The sequence below is a fragment of the Amblyomma mixtum genome, chromosome 3 (genome assembly GCF_055824585.1).
Source record: "Amblyomma mixtum isolate Tamu chromosome 3, ASM5582458v1, whole genome shotgun sequence".
Classification (NCBI taxonomy): domain Eukaryota; kingdom Metazoa; phylum Arthropoda; class Arachnida; order Ixodida; family Ixodidae; genus Amblyomma; species Amblyomma mixtum.
In genome coordinates this window covers 60,479,210-60,498,447 of record NC_143014.1, presented here as the reverse complement: position 1 = coordinate 60,498,447, position 19,238 = coordinate 60,479,210, and the positions used below count along the sequence as shown (strand labels likewise).

The 19,238-nt window shown below is 46.9% G+C and overlaps 1 protein-coding gene across 1 annotated transcript in view; it reads right to left on the bottom strand.

Moving 5' to 3' along the window:
• Positions 1-16,484, bottom strand: part of LOC149350366 (protein O-mannosyl-transferase Tmtc3-like) — a 359,942-nt gene extending 343,458 nt beyond the window's left edge. The window contains exon 1 of the mRNA XM_089579380.1: positions 15,991-16,484. The gene's annotated coding sequence lies outside the window, so the exon portion shown is untranslated. The remainder of the gene's footprint in view (positions 1-15,990) is intronic.
• Between the last annotated feature and the right edge of the window lie 2,754 nt (positions 16,485-19,238).

The window sequence follows — 19,238 nt, the reverse complement described above, 5'->3', positions numbered from 1 at the left end:
AGAACTGTAGATTAGGCATCCTAAGCGACAGTCTTTGAGTTACAACAGTAGCTATGCGCCTTAATACGACAGGAACGTGCTGCAAGGCAATTTGTGCACAAATTACATCTCATTATTGAGGTACTACTTCATTCGCACCAGCAGAGGTTTTTTTTAAAAGGTTATTTCACGATTTTCTCAACGCACGAAGTGGCTGCTTAGCATTTTCTTCTAATGCATATAATTTATCTCGTCGTAAAGGTTACCCATGGCGACTGTAACCATCGGCATACAATTGCCTCGGCTTATCAGCTGGCTTAGAAAATGAACACTAAGTAGGACATCTATGTGAAGCATCTATTTTGAAATGCAAGGAAAAGCTCCGTCCTCGAAGTATATTAAAGCTGAACGCAGCTGCTAACAGCCTGAACGACTACCCGCCATAAGTGTTCTCGTGATGTTTCCGAGGGTTGTACATTACTTTCCCGAAAAATGAGCGAACTGCCATATACCGGAGCAGTTCAAAAAGCTTGGGCAACTTCCTATCTAAATTCTCCTTCAGCTGCATTCAAGCAGAGGGAATGGAAGCGGTCTGCCGCTGCAACAATGCCGGGAAATAGCATTATCGGTCTGGCACAAAGCCCCTGTAAGGGTAGGGGAGATCCGTCACTTTGTAGTGACCGCGGTTAAATGTTAATTTCGCTCTGAAAGCAGCTTGCTTAAAGAGCTCCCACTTCGTATACATTCGCGGCCAGCGGCACAAGACGCAAGCGTCCACCATGGGCAGGGAACCGCAGTGGGATTTCGCAGTAAAATAGCTGGCGGACAATGGAGCCGCGCGTACCGATGGGATTAGGCTTGCTCAATGGCTGGCTTAGCAAGGCGGCGCCCCGTCATCCTGGGGCCATTTTTTACTCCGCCATATAAGAAGGGGAGAACTGAGTAATAGCGAAGGAACCGAGAAGAATCGCCAAATTCTGCGAGCGGCACTAGGATGGGAACAAGGGGCTCGAAGCCAAGCGATTTACACTCATTTGATTAATCCCCTTGCCCCGGGATCCGCTTTTATAAATAATTGCAGGGTTTCTTAATGGCCTGGAATTGTGAAGAGCATGAGAATTAATCCCTTCCAAGCGTTATATCACTGGGAAGCCAGTTATAATAAACTACGCGTTTAAGCCAGTAAAATGCAGAGCATTCTCGTAAAGACTACCTGTAATTTTGAGAATTACGCTATTCGATGTTTAAAGTGGTTCTTGCGGCATAGTAACATCAGTGGTGGAGGACGCAAGCAAACAGGACGACTGTGTTAACTACTAAATTCAGATAGTTAACTTTTAACTATAACAGGCGCCAGCTTGTAATAAGATATTTGTAGCTGACCGTTAGTAGCAGCGATATCAGTTTTTAGAATTGCCGAAATGTGATTCTGCCCCGCGTTGCAGCTCAACGTTGCAGCCCATCAGCGCGCTAAATCGAAACTATGCGGCCCGGTCATGAAACCCACATGACCGGGTCGCGTGTATTTGATCCGTGCCGGAGTAGCCAGCAGGTTCCCAGGTGGGGCAGAGGAGATCACGGGACACGTAGTCCGCCATGTGAGTTTAACTTGCTGGTGTGTCTGGTGCGATCACACGGTTGCAATTTCGGCATCGGGCGGGCCGGACTTCGCTGCAGCGCCGAGCAGGATCGCATTATAGAGATACTGAAAACTGATATGGCTATCAGTAACGGTCAGGTACAATCCTAAAATTGCAATCCAGCCCTTTAAGCGACAGTTAAATAGCTAACAATTTTTTTAAAGAAGTTAAAACATACAGCAGTAATTCAAGACTAAGAAGTAGGGCAACACAGGCCAAAAGAACTGCATTGTAGCGCGATCACGAGAAAGTAACGATCCATTTTAAACAAAAAAAAAATGCACTAATACAATTTACAATTTAGTTCACCATTTTGCTAGTTAATTAGCAGAATACCCCTGTTCTGAGATGTACTTCACCGCTGGTACAAATATGCAGCACTATATAACTTTACACCTCAAAAAGCCTGACATTAAAAACGGCTGGCGGGTTCGCTGTTCGCTGAAACACTGCATTTAACTGCAAAAAAAAATACGGCGGTGTATATACGCTGCTAACTGTAAAACAGTTCGGAACGAAGGTAAGTGAGCCAAATAGCTTCCCGTATACGTGATGTACAGCTGTTACCAGCAGTCTCATGTAACACAAAAGAAGTGAAAAACGGGTTACTGGGCTCAACAGGTTGAAATCTATTCATAGGCTTTCTCTGCTAAAGAAGAATTTTACGAAAAAAAAAAAAAAACGACACAAGCGCCTGCATTCATTCGTATTTCTTTCTTGTGCCTTTCTATCTGCGCGCAAGAAATCATGAGCACCTAAGTGCTTTGGTTGGTTAAAGTTTGAAGCACTCAAAAATCAGGGTATATCGATGTGTTGATAGAGAACGTGTTGAAAGGCGTCATTGGAATTTATGTTTCTAATTAAATAGCTTGTGACCATTGCGGTACGCATGCACATCATACCTAACTATACCGCCATCTGGTGTCGCTAATTGGCGGCCCTTGTGTAAATCTACAGAGGTCAGTACTTCGGGGTGATACATGCAGATACTCTTGAGTTTAATCCCGTTCAAATGTGGAGCACGAGAAAAGATCAATCTGCTCTAGATACTACTTCTAGTGTACTGTTTTATGATATGTGTACCAAATTTTATGAATAGATGCTTTATCCTTTGTAGTGATTATGCGTTGTCTTTCCTCCCCTTTTAGTTGGGATAAGCGATAATAGTTTGTGTAATTTTCACTGCAACTGACTTCATGCTTTTGTTGGCGCTTACCTTGGTCTGTTTAAATAACCCCCTATGATAATGACCAGTGGGCAGGTATCTGTAATAAAATATATGTTTGTGGGAGTGGCCTCAGTTTGCACTGTGGCACATGCTTATGGCAAGCATTTAATGGGTCGTGCAGGTTACGCAAGTAGTTTTTGCAGCCACACGGCGCTGAAATACAGGGTAATACCCTAACAGTTTTAAGCGCTAATTTATCATCCATTTGTGCCAATAGGTTCGTGACAAAGGCAACGATTGTTTTATGGCTGAATTTATTCCAAAAATCTGTATCTCCGAAGTAGCGACTCGCAATGAAAGAAACACGGCTTGTGCAAAACTGATATACACAAACTTTTGTTCTAATGATTGAATAACGAAAATAGGTAAAAAAAAAATAGCCGCGGACCCTTCAGCATGTGGAATCTGTGAACTTAGTAGCATGTCTTTACAGAGGAGCACCAGTTTCTCCTGCAACCTAAACTATGCGCAAGAGTGGCGTCGCATCATAAAGTATTAGAAATATGGCCTAGTTTTGCACGTCACCGACAGCATATATAAAAAAAATTAAAATGAGCGCAGTCTGTTCAGACGGAAGATAGCGCTACCATCGCGCACCACATTTCACGTCCTCCTCTTAATGAGCAATACATAGCTCAAAGTGTTTTTCCCAGAGTAGGACACGCATTTCGCCCGTTACGGGCTTATTGGGTAACAATGGGCCGCTGCAATGCGCTAAGGGAATTCACTGCCTGTAGCTGGCCCCGACAAGGGGCTAAGCGGTGTCAACGACCTTTGCAGGGACCATTTTCCACGCTGCGCGCGAACAAGCGCCGGCGCCTAATGAAAGCGACCCGGGCACCAGAGTCCGCCAGCCAGTCGTTCCAGGGCGGCCACAAGATGGAGCGGCTGTCCGTAGCCTCCACAGTCACGCTCTCAGCTCGTCGTTCAGCCTAGCGCCTTTCTCCCGCTGACTGCCGGGCTCCTCTCTCGTTCGGCACAAGCTACGTCAGCAGCGCAGCTATCGAGGCCAACTGCGTCCCGCAGACCGAAGCAGACACAAATGACTTCGCAGAGCGCGCGACGGCAAGACAGGCGCCCTCCGTTGAAACGAGTCGAGAAGACGGTAAGCCACACTAGGATTGGAAACAGCGCTGGCGGGGCTGCATCGATAGAAGCCGAGGCGAGCAGACGCAGACGGCAACTCCAGTAGAAAGGTAGAAAAACAGAAGGCCACAGAAAGTCAATACTGCATTTATTCTAGACGAACAGACCACGCACACAAAAAAAAAGAGCGACAGGGTAACGAAAACAACCCCTGTGATACGTAAAAAAAAAAAAAAAGAAAGGAGTGGTGGCAGAACACGCGCCAGTAATAAACAAGTGGAGAGAAAAGAAGATAAAGCTGCAGTATAACGCGAGGAAAAGGGAGCTCGCCGCTCAAAGGCCTGGTCGTTGTAGGCGACTCACGTCCTTTTGGGCCGCGCATCTTTATTTAGAGGAGGTGACGAAGGATCAAAGCGCGGAAGAGAAAAAGGAAGAGGGAGAGAGAGAGAGAAAAAAAAAAGAAAGGACACTTGCTGGAAGGCAATTCCGAGTCCACACAAAAAGCCAGCGAAAAACGCGGGCGCCGAGGGGTTTTACCTCTGACGCCCACGCTATATAGTGGTGTGCTCCCAAACAACGAACCAACTGATTCATTTTCTTCCATGCTGTGACATTTTTTTGTGTATAATAATTCCGTGTTCTTTCTATCTCATTGTTATCTTTTTTTTGTAACCACCTGCACGCGGTAGCATTTGTGTACTTTTTCTTCTACCCCCCCACTGTAATGCCAGCCAATGGCGCTGTGGGTATGATGATAAATAAATAAATAAATAAACTCACGTCAGTGCTAGTGAAAGCTACACAGAGTCGCCAACTTCTTGTTCACACTCTGAAATGACGCTGTGTGGAAGCGCCCAAGCTGTGAGACAGGCAGCGAATGTGTGAGTTGCTCTTTTCGGGTAATGATTATTCCTCCCCGACTCCACGGCCACTGGCCAGCAATGCTGGTGGAGCGTGCGGAGGACGCCACGTGTGGGGCCCCAGACTAGGGGCACCACCCGGGGGAACTTCATTTCCAGTAAATAAAGATGTTTTTACTACTACTACTTCCATGAAGAAGATTCGAATTTGGTGTCCGAGAAATAGTTATATCGACTTGAACTTTGGGACCAAAATTTACTAAAGATATGTTTTATGGAAACCGATAAGAAATTTAATCATTGCAGTAGGCTATGTGACGATAATGAAGCCACGACAACAAAAAACGTTGTTTGGGCTATTTCAGCCTGCCCTTCAAGATTCTAGCCCTGTACGCGGTCAACCGGAAAGACATGGGCGTTCGAAAGTTACCGTCTAACCACCGCGTCCGCAGCAACCACCTCGTAGGGGATGAGGCGATTTCGCGGAGGTTTACCAGGCTCCGAACGAGGGTGGGGGACGGGTATCCGGTAGCCGGTGTTGGCTCCCCGCCGCGCCCGATGCGCACCGATGCGATCCGCAATGACTTTGCAGAGCGGTGACTTGTCAAGAAATAACGTTTTCTGTTGCGTCCACCGATGAAATGCAGACAAAAAAAAATGCGGTTTAGCAGTGCTAACAACAAAATATTGTGCAAAAGCAAGTTTTTGCAGGTCGACATCAACCGCCATCTGTTGGTGCTGCGAAAGCCCAGGCGCGCTACCCGTCTCAGATAAGACTGAGTCGTCCCGGGCTTGTCACGCTCGCTTTAAAATCTCATCTACGTTACTCGTCTCCTCTAAATAAATTTCCCCAAAAAGGCCGGTGGGCTATTGCTCATGTCCGGCGTTTCTGCCAACGCAAGCACCACACATCTCTCTGTCACTATCGTCCCGTAACTCAAAGCACGACTGTGGTGTCCACTGACCCAGGCAGCCAGTTATGCGTGTTTCCTTTCCTTTCGTGACTGTGTCAGAGGCTTCACGTCCACCTGCGGATTTTACGGGGTAGGAGGCTAATAGTGCTTTTGTAGCGAAAGCTACATTGGCCACGAACTTGCGATTTCGCTGTGGCCGTGCTCCGAGGAGGCACAGAGACCGGCCTTGAGCCGTTGCCAGGCAACTGCCGCGGCTGGCGTTCGCCGCGCCATCTGGCATGACGTCACGCCGCGCGCCTCGCCGCGGAGCCGCCGCCGCCGTTTGGTATGACGTCACACCGCTTGCATCGTCGTTTCGCTCGCCTCCGCTCGCTTCGCCAGCTGTGTCGCATGCCTTCTTCCGCTACGTATATCATGGCATAACCGAGCTAAGCCACTGCCAATTTGAGTTGCGCACGGATGGAAGTTGATAAAGATGACGTTGCACTGTTGCAGTTCAACACCAGGCGTGATCGGCTGCGGCGATAGCATAGTGCTCTCCTGCAGTAACCAGCGAAGCTGGTCTGTTAACGCCGCCACGGGTTCGCAACCCAGTCGCGGCAATATTTATTTTATTTCTGCTGGTATCTGAGAGGCTTAGGGCCAATATTGCTAATGAAGTAGTGTTTTCGCAGTAAAACGAATCGAGTAGCAATACCACGAATCACAAGCGTGGGGGATTCCCTCTGCTGTTTCAAGGAATGGTTTTGTCATGCGTGACCGACAAGACCAACGTGCGTTTAGCTAGGTGCCAACGGACGTGTGGGTAATTATGAAACAGAAGAAAACTATAAATCACCCAGGAAGCTGTTTCCTTTCCCTGTATGGGTGCTTTCACATTTAGCATTAGAAAATACTTTGATGAATCGCCACGTAAGTAACATCTGCAAAGTATCCGGCTCGTATGTGCATCGTTTTCGCTCATTTTGGGGCAAGGCCGACCTAAATTTCACTTTTGTTGGATGTTGGGATAGATTTGGTTGGGCGTGATCTATAAGCAAAGAGCGCAACAGACGGGATGAGCTCTGTCTCTTGCGTCACTTTTCCTCTTTGAACTGTTTTACACACTGCTTCTCGCGCAGGACCTAAGTCCATTTAACTGCACTGCGCCACGAACACGGAGAATGTTACTCGGCTACACGGTACCACAGCCACACTACGCCCTGTCGATGAACGGGCATATGGGAGTGAACACAGGCAAAATGGCCTTACTCCTTGCTAGCAGCTTGTCCGAACTGACCAAGATTTGCCACGCCCGTTTGCACGAAAATTTTTCAAACTCGCCTTGCGTAGTTTAGCGCAGGTGCTAACGCTGATCTTTTATTCAGAAATGCAAGTCGAAGCTCTCTGTGCTGACACCGCCAGTCCCACGCGTGTCCCTGCTCGCTGTTGTGACTGCTACCTGGCTTCGTTAATGCTGCAAACATACACCAGCGGACACCACGCTTTCACTCGTAGAGAGATCGACTCACTATAAAGGCTTCCGATCCGGATTAATTTTGGCCGCGTGAAGTGTAACGTGCGCTATCATCAGTGTGCAAGTGAGTGAGCGCTGTAAATGTACCTCCATCAAAACGCGGCTGTTTGCGGCCGTGAAATCCACCTCGGCAACCTACACTCAGTATGAGAGCGCCACAATAGCTGAGCCATCGTACGGATACCTGAGCCCCTCAGTCTGGGCGTGGGACAAAGGCTCGGCTTCGGCCTTGAGTAGGAACAATGCCTCTTTTTGGTTTCTTTTTACCAGGCAGACTCAAAACTGTATTGTGTATACGTAGAACACCCATGTCAGTGTAATCTAATGCTCCGGCAAATGCGATGGCATCTGCTGCTTTATCCGGACACGTGGCATGCGACAGCAGGACGCCTAACCTTTCGCTTATCAGTTTCATAAAACAAAAACAAAAAACAGTGGCGACTATTGTGCCAGTCAACGTGTTCGCTTGTGATTTCTCCAAGTTGAGGGTTTCCTTCAAAGAACGAAACAAATCCGAGAAACAATGTGGCCGCGCCGCCTGTGCGTCTGGCTTCCTTTTGTGGCAGATTCAAACCATGCTGATCTTTTTATCTTGCATGAAATGCTGATGGACTAAACTAATTAACTTAGAGCTCACATCGCATGCGTCAAGGCTTTGTACTAGTAGAGCAGCAGCTGCTCTTAAATAAATAGATCAGTCCCGCCTTAATACATACCTTATTTTTTATTTTTAGCACTTTTCGCAACAATGACTAAAATAAATAAATACAGCTTTTTATCTGCATAGATCAAGGCACAAGAACCTTATTAATGGAGAATTCAAGCTCCTAGTGATACATGACTATATTTTATTAAGCAATATTAATTAAGCAACCGAAAAAAATGAACGGTTATTTTCTAGCATGATTCATGTGTTCTTCGCGTGTGAGGTCGCACAGCTAGAAATCAACAGCAAAGAAACCGAATGGGGCAGTAGCCTTCAAAGATCTGAAAAGCAATGGAGTGTTTTCGTTGTTGTTTTGAGGAGCTGAGAATGCAGTGCATGATACATGGCATAGCTCCTATATTTGGAGAAATTTATACCGACATTAAAACCCTCATCAAGTAACATGTGCTAACTTTTGTGAAATTTCAATAGACTTTCCACAGCTTTTAACTGGCAGTGTTCCTGAGAGTAGGACGTCAGCCCAAAGCGTAAGCACCTGGTTTGACCTCGTGACATTGAAATCATGCGCGCACACTGCAGCTTGTTTCCATGTTATGTACGGATGTGCATACATTTCTTCAGAACCGGTCCCTACGTTTAGCTGTTCTTTTGAAATTAAACCGGCGTGTTTCTTCTGAAGCCACAAAGTGCAGTAAATTGAAACGTTTAGGCTGGCTGAGTGTATAGAAGGTTGTAAAGGACTCGCAGAAAATTCAGGGATGAACCAATTCGTGATGATATTGTCATATACACGGAAAACAAAACTGTGTGACCTAAACAATGTTGTAGTTAACCATTCTATTTTAAAGCCTTGGTCCATATTTTATTACCGATTTCTGCAAAACTTCTCAATCAGATAGTAAGTCTATGTCTGCGTACGTGTTTGGACAAAAACATCGTAATCCCGCGGAGAGAAAGTAAAAGGGCAAAATAAAAACTCCTCGTTCACTGACCGCGACGCGATCCTGACATTTTTTTTTTTCTTTTTCTGGCATATTTCGGTTGTCACGACTAAACGGCCCCAGTGGGACAACAAAAAACCGGCGACATAAAAATTTCGGGTGCTTGATGTGACACCCTCGCGAGAGCGAGACTGATGTCACTGTTTTTACTGGTACAAGAACCTTTCGCATGAAGGAATACAGAAAACATGCCGAACTCGCACAATAAGCGAATTTTTTAGGCTTGTAAGAGATGCATGGGGCTTGCATGAGCAAAGCCATGCGGTCACACCAGTGATTTGTGCATACCAGCGTATCAGGTGGCCGACACAACCCCGCTCGACGGCTGGCGCTGCTGACTCTTCGCCCCCCTCATCGACGTTTCTTTTTAAACGTTTTTCATTTAGCCACGGAGTTGTCTGCCGTACCCTAACCCTTTCCCCGCATATCGGAATCATTGATAAACCCTGGGCCGCACGAATAAAAAAAAATGCCCGAAGCTAAAGCAGTCTCCTTTTTAGCGCTCGATACTGTACGCATATCTCAGAGCTTGTGGGGGCAGCACGCAAGTGCGTAGTACATGCGCCGGACAGATCGTCCCTCCCGAGGCGAGCGACGAGGCGGCGGCGGCGGCAGCTGCAGCGCACATTAGGCGGCCAGGCGGGCCCGGGGAGAGCGTTTTACGCGGTCGGCCCCGTTTTCCCGCTGCGCGGCCCGCACTGACGCCGGGGCGCTTCCCTTTGTGATTACACGTGGCGAATCGAAAGACGTAACTGGGAACCGCGATCGACGGCGGCTGATGATCTCCGACCAACGATCGCGAGCACACTCGGCTCGAAAAGGAGAAGCCGCTCGCGAAGAGCCAGTTTGGAGGAGGTCCCTAGGAAGAAGCAGCTGCCTCTTGGGCCACCTCGTGGCGCCGATAAATAAAAGGCGGCGCTCATAAATTGTCCCCCGAGCGCTGCCAAAAAGGATTACGGGAGAAGACGCTCGATTGGTGGGGCGATTCGTCTTAATGCTGCTTTTAAAACCGCCTTAAGGATGAAAGGGACATACAAAGAAAGGGATTTATACCGGTCCGCGAGTGCCTTCGAAAGTGGTTGACGGGTGTTAAATAAAATACGTACGGGAGAGGAGGTGGGGGGGGGGGGGGGAACTTGTGACAACAGAGCACCATGCACATCTCTGAGAATGATCCGTGCTCTAAATTTTATACCTGCTTTCATCAAATCCACGGCATGCAGAAATTTTCAAACCTTGTGCCACGTGATTCTTAATAAAAAGATTTCGTTCTAAGCGAACAAGCGGAAGGGAAATGAAGAGCTGCTAGCCTTTGGGATGCTGTAACTACTTCTTGCATCTGCAAAGAGCTAAAACTGAGTGTTGAGCTAATGGAAGCAGGTTTCGCTGTGTCTGTTTAATTTAATTTTTCCTCTTTCATGTACGCCCCTTAATTGCCTGTCACATTGGCTCATTTTTCAGCGCTCAAAGTGAAAAGCTGTAATTAAGCATTGATTTCATCCATCTTCACGACATCATAACCGAAAAGCTGCAGGGCACAATCAAAGCGCACAAATTATTGGCGAAAGCCTCACAAGCGTGCCAAATTCGGTGCCTTTTTTGCATTTGTCGGGCCTTAATGTTTCGCTCATTCTCGCAAGCTCTTAGCTGCGAAAATGTTGAATGCTTTTGAACTTTTCGGCTCTTTGCCACCACGTTCCTCCTTTAGTTCTTTCTTCTTAAAAGGTCCAGCTCTGATTGCGCATTTATCCTCCCTTAACATGTACGCCGAACAGCTTCACTGAAGCTACGTAAGTGAACGCTAAGAGGGCGCCTTCGCACGAGCCCTGCACAGATGAGCCGCAGCACGCTATATACGCATACTAAGTCCAAGCATACGCAGCTTGTCACTGGCATCACAGCAACCCCGGCTGCTCCACCTCCTTCACCGGAATCGAGGAAGTTGTCCTGCCGAAATATGAATAATGCAGGCGCGGACGAAGTCGATGCGGGAATTAAGCGTGTTCGGAACCAATCACGCATCAATATGGGAGGGCCGGCTAAATCTGGTTTCGATCGGCCGCAGGCAGCGTTGTCCGCAACGTCATGCGGCGGCGTCCGTCCATAAACGTAGTACCTGCAAACGATGAAGCCGAACAGAACGCGGCCGGCCCCAACTGCGGAATATGTATGCTCATCGACAAACGCTGCGCTTGGGAAGTTGCGCTTCTCCTCTTCGCCCATTAGTATAATGCGCCGTCTACTGTATGACCTAGAGTGAGTCGAAAAAAAAAACAAAAAAAAACGTCGCCTTACCAATCACGAGGCTCCAGCTAAACGTGCACGCCAGATTTCTGTTCAGTTTTTGCTGACTTATGTTTTCTCTGAACGGACAAACAAGGAAGCTTCGTATTGAGTCTGCCAATAAACAAAAGCCCTACATGTGTGAACACCCAATCGCAAAGCATTCGCACAACTGAAAGACACAGCCTGGCACTCCCCACTTATCCTCATTCCCGAGAGGTACACGAGAAAACAGAGGAAAATTTGTGCCTTAAAAGAAGATACAAAATAGCGTTCAGAGGAGTTTACCTGGGGTCCCTTCGGCAGTGGATCGCAAAGCTGCTCAGTTTTGACTTCGGTATAAAAAAAAACATATGAAAATGAACGTAGCTGTTTGAATCAGCCAACTTTTTACTGCAAAAATTATTTTCCGCACATTGAGATAAGCGTACGTTCAGCCGTTCGGTTTTATTTGCGCGGTGAAGTATGCGGATGTATTCATGGATGAGAGAAAGCAGAGAGGCTTTAGCTTACTTTTCTTTCAGCACGCACACGTATCACACATACTCGCACGCACATGCAAGCAAACGCTCTAGTCGCTGACACGCACGCTTACAAAATCCATATCCGAAATACACGGATGAGACGAATAAAATATCAGAGTGACCTCCTCACTAAGAAAAAAACAACAACTTTGGAATTCGAGGGAACGGGCCGGTGTATAGCCAGAGTAACATGGGCCAAGAGAACTAAGTCCATTTAAAAAAAAAATATAACGAAGTATGCTTGAATTGCCGATGCACAAGCATAAGCTATAAAACCAGGCTGAGGTGTGCGCTGCATCAGTACCACAAATGTTCGCAATGACGCTAACAATGCGATTAAGATAGTCAGATGCAGCAAGTACTGCGCGACTTGGGCTCCGTTTTGCAATCGATTGTGTCAAGGTGATAAATATGCTAAGCAGTAATTTGTTTCTTCTTACAAACAATCTGCCGCTGAATGCACCTTTCCTTTAGGATGGGCTCAGCCGTTTTTTTGCTTTTTTTTTTCTTAGAGCTGGCACTCATACCTAAGCGCAAGAGTCGGTGCATATCGTGGTAGACGTTACCAGCTTGCAGAAGAAATTGACTGATGAGCTCTGAAGGCCGCAGAAAAATTACAAGGCAGAATAGCGATAACTTTTAACGGTAATCATTACCAGAAATTCGGGACAAACGCTTCTAGTTCTCTTGGCTGCCACCACGTGGCGCATGGCTTTGAACATTCAAAAACAGCGAGTTGACGTCATCAGTGACGTAAGAAAGAGAATGACCGAGTGGCTGCAGAACAGGACTTGATAGGCCGCTAGGCTTAGCTGCACTGGCTAGGAGCCGTCCTTAATTTTTCCTAATTAATTGGCGTAACTATATAAGACCAAACATTGAGACATTCAGATGCCAGGCTGTGTCGCTAATAACATCAAATATGGTGACATTCAACGCTGTGTTCCAGCATTACTGTTGAGTTCGTCCATTCCAATTCTCAAACTGGTCTAGGAATAAAACTATTGTCTTCATTTATTCTACGGAGAAGTGAAATAGAAGAGCACGACAGTTGCGCTGTCCAAGCGCCCCTGCAGCATGTGAACCCAGTTTCTTTGAATGAAAAAGCAATAGCAGCTAAATACGGCTCAAAGCTACAAATTACTGCAGGGAAGCCTCTGTGAAGATCGCCTTAACTATGTCGGTTTTACCTTGAATGACAGAGTAAAAATACAAAGCAGCCTTTTTTTTGTACGTTTCAGGTAGCAAAAACCTGAATGAATGTTTAGTGTAACAAGGGAGAATAAAAAAGAACGGTGCAATAAAATGAAGGTAAGAGCAGGAAGAAGATTGTTACCGCGCAGTCTGGTCCCACTCCCGTCTTGCTATACAGTCCGTCTTCGCCTGTGCATCCGTCTTGATGTACGCACAGCGGTGCGTTCACCCAAGAAATTCAATTTGTCGTGCCTTACCTAACCAAGCCTGAAACGGCAGAACTTGTTTTGCTGGCGCCGCACCCAAGCCTCGAAGGAAATGCGGTGTCTCAAATTTCTCTTCAACTACTCGGGTGCACCTGAGCGGGCCCAACAGGGGGCTGGGTGAGAGGACTCGCACACTGGGTCTCATCGTTAAGCATCGCCGCTCCTAAATGAGGTAAGCAGAAAAAAAAAATCTGCGTGGATATCACTGGACGAATAAAGCAGCGTTATTGCTCTTCCTGGTTCTTGATCTCTCATCCTTTGCCAGCTACTGCGGCATAGCAGCGCTAAATGGGTGTTCTTGAAACGAGCTCTGCTTTATTTCTGTCACGCGCCTCTCAACATTGGCAAACTATAAGCGGCTAGCGCTAGAGAGACCGCGTTAGGTTCTGTTTTTATTTATTTATGTTTTTTTTTATGACGGAGACGTGCGTAGCTGTCTTACATCAGGGACGTGGAAGGAGCTCGTATTGTGTTACCTAAATAGCGCCCGATTTTTCTAATAATAACGAATAAAGAAGTTTAGTCAATGGCCCTTTAAATTCACCTTTGCTTGCGGCATCCGTGCGTAAGTGCAGAAGAAGAAACGTGCGTTAACCAGAGAGGGAAAAAAAGGAACTCAAGCACATCACCCTTACCTCGTCAACCAGCGGAGGTCAGCGATGGTTTGACGAAATTCGGCGGGTGCTGATAATAGCAATTAACAATAAAAAGAAAACCAAATATGATTGAAGAGTGATAATCCTAAACGGATTACCTGTCGTAAAGCCTCACGTTACGTAGCCTGCGCAACCGTTTACGTCGTTTGCTGCGGGCAACACAAAGTGTCTTTAAAAGAAAGAAAAAAAAACCCCTTTGATTGCTGAAAGATCGGACTGCTTGTGAATGTCGTCTTCTATATAATTTGGAGTTTATTTGAAGATTACACGCAGCAACTAACTTAAACTGAAGGTCTTCTGGGCGATTGATCAGTGCGCTAATAAAACGGGAACACAACGCTGATGCTTCCGCAGTCACAGTTAGTTCTCCGCCCAACTCAAACTAAACCGAAGCATGTTAAGTAAAACTGAGCTCACCTTCTCCGCACATGAGGTTAAATTAAGCTTCGCAACAAAGGCAGAAAATAAACCGGAGGAAAGCTGGTCGTGTATGGGGGGAAGATCCTTTTTTTCAGCTTATAGTTATAGCAGACGCCTTACCGGCTAACATAATCAGTTCTGAGGGACGAATTTATTTTCAAAATCTGTCCTCCCCGCGTCCAAGGCAGTTATCGAAAGGAGGTTTTAGTGCAGCTTAATCTGCAATAATTCTCCTGCAGTGACACCAGTGAACGGCGTAGCTTCGCACCAGTTCTCCCCTTTGGTCGGGAACATCTCCTCGCACTTTTTCTCATTGCCGGCTCTTTTGACAGTGAAGGCGACACTCTGCGGTTTATATTCCCTTTGGTAAAAGAAAAAAAAAGGGAGGGGGGGGGGGGGAGGGGTTGAGGAGTATTCTTTTCTGTGGCCTAATACAACCTAAGATACCAAATTTTCGTCGTTAAAATCAATTTCTTGTGGGCAGACCCGGTTCAAAATAGAAAGAAGATAGGTCTGGCATGAAGGCCTCATCGATGCCGGTTCGATCCCGGCTGCATTTCCATGAAGGCGAAATGCAAAAACGCCCCCATAGTGACTCATATCTCAGTGCACGTCAAAGAGCGCCAGGCAATCGAAACTACTCCGCAGCTCCCTATACTGCATGCCTTGTAGCGAACAAACTCTTGGTAAATAGCAATTTGTAAAAGTATCGCGTCAAAAACCTAGTATAACACTAATGATACCGGTGTATACCCGCCGCTTACGTGCTGGGCATTTCGCCGACTGTTCGCGGGGCTGCCGAAACCTCACCACGAAGGCACTGCGGTGCGACCTAGACCATATCGAAAGTAAGGAAAGCATCTGTTACTTCTTCTCTACATCCAGATATAACTTAAAACGTACGCTCGCGATCTGTCATTTGGTTTACTGAAAGTCTAAGTAAGAAGTTCCGCGTTCACGGCATCGATAAAATCAATCAGCTGAATCTGCACAAAGTAACAGAATAAAAAAAAAATAAAGTGAGGTAAGAGGAAAACAACAAATGTTTGAACGAGAAAACAGAGGAGACTAGGTTAGCTTCGCAGGCTACATTAGAGCATTTCACAGTTGGTCGGATTGCCAGAGTGTGCATCACAGTATAAAATGGACACTGACTGCAAAAACTAATATTTAGCACCAACGACGGATATATAATTTACCGCGAGAAGAAAAATCGAACAGACAGTTTATAGAGCACTTGTACGCACCTCGAAGAAAATTCGTTGGTATGGTTATCAGTACAATATTATTTAGGATATACTATTTCCTCTCGTGAAGCATAGCGCCAGAAGCCGAAGTGCTCAAATAGTTTGTTGGGTAATAATTGTTCTTGTGTGTAACAGTTGTAGCTCTTTCTTCTGCGTAGCACGATGCAATTGAATAATTAGCGCAGTATTTGGCTCACGACGAAATCATCGGACAGTGACCATGAACATGACTTCTGTTATCAACGCTCATTCCTTCTTTCGGCGAAGATGCCAATTTTAGCCACAGCATTGGCTTCTTAAAAAAAAAAGAATTTTTTTTTTTCTTCGAATAGGGTCAGAAAGTCCTGCATATCACGATCCATCTGCAATGAATTTCCGAACACGTAGTAGGTCAAGTAGTATGTTACTTGAGCTACTACACGGCGTAAAAGGAGCAAAATAAACGACTCACTGCAAATTGAGGGGCCAAAGAGGCCCGCGCACCATCGGGACGCACGCTGCTCGCTTACCTCACATCACGAGCCCCTTCAACGGCCGACCGTCGACACGGGCCGTTGGCAGCAGGGAACAGCTGAGCGAGACGTCACGCGTAGTCTGACACTCGTTGTCTGTGCCGCGAAACGCTCAGAGGCCTCGACGACTGGTTCGCACAAGAGCAACGCTAGGTCAGCACTGTCGAAACCAGCTGGTACCTTCGCACTTTTTGTCTTTTCCAAGTTCTCCCGTATCTTTCCGTTCGAACGCCGACGCGTATTGACAGCTAGCGTCTTAACAGTCCTTGCGTCGAACGCGCACACCGTCACATGGTGTCCCGTCAAGAGGGGCGCTTTCCCCTGCTGCTCGGGGCCAGATGTGACACGGAGGCCGGCGAGGGAAGTCGCGACGCGCGGACCCACCAGGTGCGCCAAGCGGGGCACGCCGAGAGGAGAGAGTGCGTGGCCTACAGAGCAGGGCCAGGAGCGCGAGCACACCGCGCCCGATGAGCGCCGCAGACCGACATGCACTGCCGCAGTGAGGGGTCGAGAAACACGCCGGTAGAACCACTCCCCACCATGGATGGGAGGAGCGGGCGCGCTCCACGCATGCGTTCAACGAGTCGCGGGGGCGCTACACTCGCACGGATGCTGCTCGGTGGCGCCCTCATAGCGGTCCACGAAATGGGCCGCCCGCGGCGCGTGGACTGCGGCTCGCCCAGCGCCGACGCAGATCGAAACGCTCGCACGAGGTGTCGGCTGCGCGATTCCTCGCAAGGGAGCGGTTCGGTTAAACGCTCGCTGCACGGTCTGTAGGCCGCAAGGTGGACAGGGCAGAATAAATGACGCAACGTGATACCTCTCAACGCAGGTCCACACCCGGCATCAAGACACGGCGTGCGAAAGTAAAATAGTGCTGAATAGGCATTTGACAAAAAGACAAAAATAAAGCGTCGGCAAGAAGTGGTCACGCTTTCCTCTGAATTAGGATACATAGGCGGTTCACAAGTAACACTGAAGGTAATGCTGAAGTTCGATTAGGTCGTTCTCCCTGCCCGCTAGTCGGGCGGTGCACATGAGGAGCGTATTGAATTTAACTTTCCCAAATAATAACCGAAAATACACGTATATAATGGCTGTTTAGCTTATATATTTGTCATTAATTTTTATTTTTAATGCAGTCGTATTAGTTTGGATTCAGGCAATTAAGTGTGGCTACGTAAGTTACCCAACCTTCTGCTCGTAGCATCAACATGCGCCATCGCAAACTTCAGGCAGCATAGCATGAAAAACAGAACACTACATGCACTCTCTACTCTTACATGCAGATGTAAGAGAGCTCTAAGGTTCGGCTCTGATTTTTTAAGCTCGTTTATACAGTGCGAACAAAATTAGGCTTTACAGATTTCTTCAAATTAGGCGTTGACAGTTGTGTGAATATGTGGCTAGGGGGACACAAAGTGCGATGATAATTGTCACCATCGGGCACCTAATTACCCAAAATTGATTAATGAACTTTTTAGTGTTACCCGCCGCAGTGGCTCAGTGGTTAAGGCGCTCGTCTACTGAGCCGGAGTACCCAGTTACGAACCCAACCGCGGCGGCCGTGTTTCGATGCAGGCGAAACGCAAAAGGCCCCCGTGTGCTGTGCGATGTCAATGCATGTTAAAGATCCCCAGATGGTCGAAATTGTTCCGGAGATCTCCACTACGGCACATCCTTCATCCTTTCTTATTTTACTCCCTCCTTTATCCCTTCCCTTACGGCGTGGTTCGGGTGTCCACCGAGATATGTGGGACAGTTTCTGAATTTTCTTTCCTTCAAAAACCAATTTTCAACTTTTTTAGTGACTGCAGTAAGCGGGCATGTTTGTATTGGAAGCTTAGAGACAATCTTATTCCAGCATTATTCCGTTTGGTACAATTCTCCTGGCACCCGTGTGTTCCGAGGTATTCGCTTCCAAATTTTCGGCTTGATCGGAACAATTGAGTATGCGAGGCGTTGGCAGTCGTCGCGAAACTCCCCCAGCGTGAAACGGCGTTTCCTCTGACAGCGGCGTAGAGCGACCGACGATGTTGATAACTGCTTCACTTCCACCTTCCGCTATCGAAATGACAGAAACGCCCGACGCAACAGCTGTGTCACACTAGGGCGGAGTTTCGTGTTGACTGCCACCGCTTTGCATGCGTAATTACGCAAATTCTGTGGGAACTTAGGGGGCGAATACTTCGGAACACGCGTGCTTAGAATTCTAAATGTGTTGTCTAGAAATGCGACCGCTTCTATGCCTGAAAAAACGTGAAAAACTCATCCACCTTCGTCTCTCCCCTTTCTATCTCTCCCTTTGGCCGCCTCCCCACGTGCAGGGTAGCATACCGGGCGTCGCCTAGCTATCCTCCCTGCCTTTCCGTACATCATTCTCTCTCTCTCTCTTCACGCTAGCCACATACTTATAGAGTTGCGTCCCTCGCACTTTTTATGCACCAAATATAGGCACAGTCGGTGTATTTGAAGGTGTAGAAGAAGTTGACTTGATTTAAGCGACGATACCATGCGTAGCGACGCCATTTTACAACTAAGTGATCCGGGAAAGACAATTCAACAAGCTTTCAGATGCTTTTTTTTTTGACGTTCGATATTTCGAACTAGATTCCAGATTTAGAAAATTTAAAAACGGCGCTTATTTCCGATGTTGACCGCCATCAAGTTCGCAATATAACCTTGCCCCTGATGTGAAAAAATGAAATAGTTTATTAGTTAATTTAAGGTAATGATTGTTTAATTATTGATCCACATGAGGTACATAATGTCCGCCCTGGCGTACAATCTAGCTCAACAGAAAGCACCAACGTATCTCTCAGTTTTTAAAATGAAAAGCTGGAAAGGTTAAAAAAAAATCACCCAGCATATGCTGGGTGTGTCAGCGAGCACTTTCAAGTATTGCTAAAAATAGAGTGATTGAAACAAAAAGAAAATATTTTCAGGGCCAAACTGTGGGACACAGCAGATGTCGGTTGTTAAAAAAGCATGCTAATCGGGGTCGATAATTAAAAAAATACTAATTGACTTTTAATTCGTGCAGTCTGGTGGTTAGTATCAATGGTGTTAGTAGCCGCAGGCGAGGCGATACCATATCTGTTTTCGAAACGAAGCAAAAAGTTGTTCTCTTTTTCCATCAGTTTTTTTTTTTTTCCGGACAGAACCGAAAGTGAGCGTATGTGGCGGGCAGGAAATTCAGTGCAAACGTAACGTCCGCTGGTGACGTGTCGCAACGCCCACGGCGC